General features: G+C 49.5%; 1 long non-coding RNA gene across 1 annotated transcript in view; it reads right to left on the bottom strand.

The window, feature by feature from the left end:
- Window positions 1-2,775: 2,775 nt before the first annotated feature.
- LOC146006897 (uncharacterized) overlaps window positions 2,776-6,097 on the bottom strand; it is a 237,972-nt gene continuing 234,650 nt past the window's right edge. The window contains exon 3 of the long non-coding RNA XR_014444116.1: window positions 2,776-3,082. This is a non-coding gene — a long non-coding RNA (uncharacterized LOC146006897). The remainder of the gene's footprint in view (window positions 3,083-6,097) is intronic.

Raw genomic sequence — 6,097 nt, 5'->3', positions numbered from 1 at the left:
CAAAGAGGCACCATTAAAACCATAGAGAGCAGGAAATACGGTACTTATGTAGTAACTGGGCTGCCGATTTTGAAATCGGGTCCATCGCATCGCATCGCACCCGACCAAATCGCATGCGATGCGATGCGATGCGATGGACCCGATTTTTCCATAGGATTCAATGTTAAAATGGACTGAGTCCATTTTAACATGGAATTCAATGGGAAAAGGGGTCCTTTTCATACCCCTACTATCCAAGTGGGCATGGAGTTGGATATAAACCTGTGGCGAGCGTAGCGAGCCACCGAGCCCGAAGCGTGGCGAGCGTAGCGAGCCCCGCGAGGGGACACAGAATACCGTCCCCTCGCGGGGCTCGCTTCGCTCGCCACGCTTCGGGCTCGGTGGCTCGCTACGCTCGCCACAGGTTTATATCCAACTCCATGCCCACTTGGATAGTAGGGGTATGAAAAGGACCCCTTTTTCCCATTGAATTTCATGTTAAAATGGACTCAGTCCATTTTAACATTGAATCCTATGGAAAAATCGGGTCATCGCATCGCATCGCATCGTATGCGATGCGATATCGCATCGCATCGCATCTGATTGTATGCCTTAACTTAAGGCATACAATCAAAAAATCGGCAGCCCAGATACTACATAAGTACCGGAAATACATTACATTACCCGGAGCCTGACTCATCTGCAGGTGGTTTTCTATTAGGTCAGGTAGGGCCCGACTCAGACCTTTTTGCTGGGCTGCGAGCAGCGGCAGATTAACCACGGGGCGACAGGGGAGGTCGCCCTGGGGCCCCCACACCGGCACTGCTGCGGCGGTGGTGGGTGGATGGCAGGCATCGGGGTCAGGGCAGCACTGGGAGGGCAGGGGGTCCCCGCGGCGGCTGGGCAGTCAGTGGGGGGGGGGGGCCTTGCGGCAGATGGGAACTAGTAGCACTGTGGCGCTGCCCGGATCCCCGCTGCCTGGCCAGGTTAGTGTACGAAGTGGCAACCACATTGTGGTGCCCTGGGGGGGTTCACCACAATTTTGTTGTCCAGGGCCCTCACAGACCTTAATCCGGCCCTGGCTGTGAGTGTTTGGAGCCCAGGGTGCAGGTATCCGCTGCCCCCCAAACGGACACCACCCCCCCCGCCCCTGTGCGCCATCACTATCGAATGATTTTCCCCTGCTCGCAGCGCTCAGTGAGCCATGACTCACTCGGTGCTGCGAAGGCCGTGAGGAGGAGGCTGCCGATGATGTCATCTGCCCTCCCTCTAAATGGCCCTGCAGGTTGTCAATCACCCCGCGTGCAGCCTACTCACACAAGTGCTTGGCGCCTGTACTCACGCAGAGGCTTGCACATGTGCACTGCAGATAATCGGAAGGCCCGAATGCGGACTTGTGCGTGCAGGCCTGAATCGGCCCCTTATAAAAGTAGTTCCTAAACTCCAACATTGCTGGCCAGGTTTTAAGGATATCTATGCTTCAACTAAGATGGATAAATCAAATTGACTGAGGTAACTATTAATGCCCTATTTCAGATCTGCTCGGTCACTACGAGTAGTGGGCGTGTCCACAAAAAGGTGGGTGCGGCCAAGAAAAATGCTGGGCATCCCCATGCGAACACAGGCCCGGCGAAGCCTGCACGGGGTGACATCACATGACATCAGCCCCCGCACCCTTTTCGGCCATCTCCGACCCAGATAAAAGTCACATCGGACTGACTTTTATCTGCAAAGGGGGCGAAAAATCATTGGATGCATGTACAAAGTGTTTGCATGGGCAGTGGTAGGACATTGTGGTGGCAGCATCATACCCACCCACTGTGCATTGGGTGGAGTCAGTAACCGGAGGTTACTGATGGAAGAGGGAATCCCCTATTGGCCAGTCTGTGATCACCTGGTGCAGGAAGCCAGGGTCCGTCCGATCAAACCTACTAGTAAGTCATATATGCATTTAAAAGCATGATTACTGTATATATGGGTACTTGTGTACTATCACGGCGCCCATCGCATCGCAGACCATAAGGTATGCGATGCGATATTGCGCGATGTTCCACAATGTCATACAATTTTAAAATTGTATGGCATTGTATATGGCATACAATGCCATACAATGCGATGGGATGCAATTATAACTTCTATAAGCTCCCCAATGGGTGCTTACAATGTTAAATGCACCCCCACACCTTAAGTATAAACGTGAACCGGAAGCATGGCGAGCGCTGCGAGCCCGCGAGGGGCGGGGGAACGCGTCCTATGACCTTTTCATACCCCCACTATCCACGTCGGCGTGGAGTTGATTCTATAAAGTGTGGCGAGGGGACGCGCAGAACTTCACAGGTATACACGTCCCCTCGCATGGCTTGCTGCGCTCGCCACGCTTCAGGCTCGGTGGCTCACCACACTTTATAAAATCAACTCAACGCCGACGTGGATAGTGGGGGTATGAAAATGTCGGAGGACGCGTACCGCCGCCCCTCGCGGGCTCGCCACGCTTCGGGTTCACGTTTATACTTGGGGGGTGGCGTGGGGGTGTATTTAACATTTTACATCGCATAGGGGGCTTAAATCTCATCGCATGCCATCGGGTGTATGGCATGCGATTAAAAATCGCGCGACTAATTATTGTGGGCGCCGTCATAGTACACAAGTACCTATATATTTATTATTGTAAGCTCACTACACTGTACACACACACAAATGACGGCTAGCAAATGTTACGCTATTACCCCTAGCTTTCCTTTCCTAGGGTGCTCCAGCTGTCATGTCTAATAATAGATGCAGCACTTACCCCCAGAGATTTTGGTTTTCCCTGTAGAAAGACCTGTTGACACTGTGGTGTCAGTGTGACTTGCGGCATGCAAGCAGTAAGGACATTGTACCCAGGTACAGCAGGCTGGCCGGTAGGGTAAACCACCTGTGGTTGCCCAGGTGACACATTCCAATTTGGAGCAGTCGGATACACATATGGTGCTTGAGCAGGCTGGAGGGTCCATTGAATATTAAGAGCATTAGTATTTGGCTGTGGAGCCCCAGGCATGGTGTATGGTACAGAGCTAAAATGTGTGTTGACTCCTTGCTGTGGTGCGGACATCATGGAAATGTGCTGTGGGAAATCGAAAAGCAGAAACAAGTGATAAATGTCTACTATCTATAATACATATGGGTATAATAAATATCACACAGAACAGCTATAACATATGTGGGTTGGCAGTCAGAAAAGTACCGGAGAATGTAGACAACGCCCAGAGGACACACAGTCACTACAGTATGTCGACATTCAAAAATGTTGACAATCATAATGTTGACACCATGATGGAACATGTGAAATGTTGATATTCTACAAAATCCAGACATTAGGATAGGAAATGGGAGAGTCAGGGTTAGGCAATAGGGGATGGGTATATTGGCTACATTGTATAAGGGGAGAGTCAGGTGTAGGGTACTGGAAGGGAGGGTTAGGCACTAGAGGATGGATATTGGTAGAACTTTGTGGGCCCCATAGCAATATTTTGAAGGGACCCCCTGTCCTAATGCTCCTATTAGCATGTGTTAATGTTATTCCCCATAGCAGTGCCTAATTTATTTTCTGAACCATAGTAGTGAATTAGTTAATGTTATACCACATTACAAAGCTGCCAATACATATTATGCAACATGGAATCCCCAATTCACATTATGACATACGGTGTCTCCAACTCATATTACGCCACATTACAGTGCCCCAAGTTAATATAGTGCCTTCACTTTATATAATGTCACATTATAGTGCCCAAGTCCATAGTACGTAACATAGCAATGCTCTCTGGATCACTTTACACCACATTACAGTGAGCAGGGCCAGGGGCATAACTAGATATATTAAAGGCCACAAGGCAAAGGTTGGTGGGGGCCCCTATGTACTGTACCATCCAATGGGGAAAATGGATATGGCACATGTTATTATAACAGGTCAGGTGGGCCCCATAGCAGTTGAACCTCCAGAGCCGGCCTTAGGCATAGGCAAACTAGGCAATTGCCTAGGGCATTTGGAATGCCTAGGGGCATCAGCAGCTTCTGCTGATTAAAATGATATGCATCATGCCTATATTCTGTGTGTGAGTGAGGCTGTATCTGCATATGAAATAGTGTATTCATGGAAATCACAGTAACATAGCATTCCGTATGCAGGTACAGCCACAGTCGCACACAGAATATAGGCATGCCACATATCATTTTAATCATCGGAAGCTCCTTGTGCGTCCTGGTCACATAACAATGCAAATAAGACAAATTTTCAGCAAAAAATGCACCCAACGTTAGCAGAACTGGCCAGGAGCTGCATGGCCTATTGAGTCAAGATGTATGAGGACACATCTGTATCCAAGCAGAGGCAGAGGTCACAGTGTTAACCGCTGTGCGAGTGCTGTCTGCGGGTGGATTGGTTGTGCAATAGTGTTTGGCATATGTGTAAGGGGCATTATGTGTGTCATGTATAAATGCATTATTAATGTGTGACATTCAGTATGTGCAGCTGCAGCTCTTCTCCTCTGCCCTGCACACACTGCTTTGTGATGGGTTGCAGTGTGGCCATGGAGGTGCTTAACATACAATATTTTCTCAGGATATTTTTCTAAGGGTATAGGGCGGGATGTATTAAAATACATCGCCGCCCTTCGCACCCCCCCCCGCCGCGATGCCGCCGCATATGTACTAACATATGCGGCTGGCATCGCGATGCGGTGACGGAGGCCCCCCGCGATACCTGTACTGTGGTCTGCGGGGGGTCTCCGTCACCTCCCAGCCGGCTTCTGCACTTTTCACGCCGGGGACAGCTAAGCAAGCTGTCCCCGGCGCTTCCTCCTCCCCCTGCAGCCGGAAGGACGTCCGGCTGCGTTGCTAGGGGGAGGAAGGGCTTACCTTCCGGGGTCCAGGAGGACCTGCAAGAAGGTAAGCCCAAGGGAGGGGGGAAAGGGGGGGTCGGCGAGGCGGCGGGGTTGCGGCGACGCGGCGGGCGGCGAAAAGAAGCCCATAGGCCTCTATAGGGTATCGCCACCCAAAGGTGGAGATACCCTGCCCTGCGGTGACGTGGCGAACGGGGTTTAGTACATAGGAAAATGCGGTAAAACGGGGGTTTTACCGCATTTTCCCTTTAGTACATCTCGCCCTTAATGTGAAGAGTAAGGTACATAATGTAAAGTGTTACTACTGTGTGATGTAACGTGAATAAGGGACACCATCGCATGATATAATGTGAATAAAGTTGCACTACTGTGTGGCATAATTTGAATTGGGGGTACTATTGTGTGGCCATGCCCCTTCCCAGCAAGAACACACCCCTGTTTGGGCTGCGCACCAAATGTGTGCGCTGTTTCTATTTAAAATATTGCGGGTAGGGGCACCAAAATGATGACTGCTATGATGAGGGTTGATGGTGCTGGGAAAGGGGAGCAGGGTCAGAGGCGGAACTAGTGGCGGTGCTAGGGGGCACCAGCCAAAATCTTGGGTACTTGTGTAGTTTCACGGCGCCATATATTTTGAAGATCTCTCACAGAGATGCTGGCACTCAAAGGTTTAAACCATTATAATAAGTTTGTAAAAAATCATTTCAGAGGGAGCGCATTAAAACTCTAATAGTACATGTGGCTTTTCACTGTACACAGTGACATGACCTGATCTTCTGATTGTTTAATAGATTCTCATTTGACTTAACTGTACATAACAAAATTATACTGTAATATACAGCACCGCAAACAATAGGGCTTCTAAGACTATTGCAAATCCTACCACATATCTTTAAAGATATCAGGATCCCAACAGCGGGATCGTGATGGTCAGAATACTGGTGGATCTCAAAACGTAAGCACTGATGTTGGGGTTATGTTTAGGTATTAGTGTGAGGTATAGGCTGCAGTGTAAGGGGGGGGGGGGGGGTTTGGATTAGGCTGCCAAAGGTTTTAGGGATAGGGGTAAGGTTAAAGAACTTAACAGTATCCATAGTGATTAGGGGCCAGATTCTCTAAGCTTCAAAAGTGATAAAATGGAGAGTGATAAACAACCAGCCAATCAGCTCCTGTCTGATATTTTTCAAACACAGTCTGTGACATGGCAGGTAGGAGCTGATTGGTTGGCTGTTTATCAC

The sequence above is a fragment of the Crinia signifera genome, chromosome 6 (genome assembly GCF_055691185.1).
Source record: "Crinia signifera chromosome 6, ASM5569118v1, whole genome shotgun sequence".
NCBI classification, from domain to species: Eukaryota; Metazoa; Chordata; class Amphibia; order Anura; family Myobatrachidae; genus Crinia; species Crinia signifera.
The sequence above is the reverse complement of the archived record's forward strand: the minus strand, read 5'-3'. Positions and strand labels throughout refer to the sequence as shown.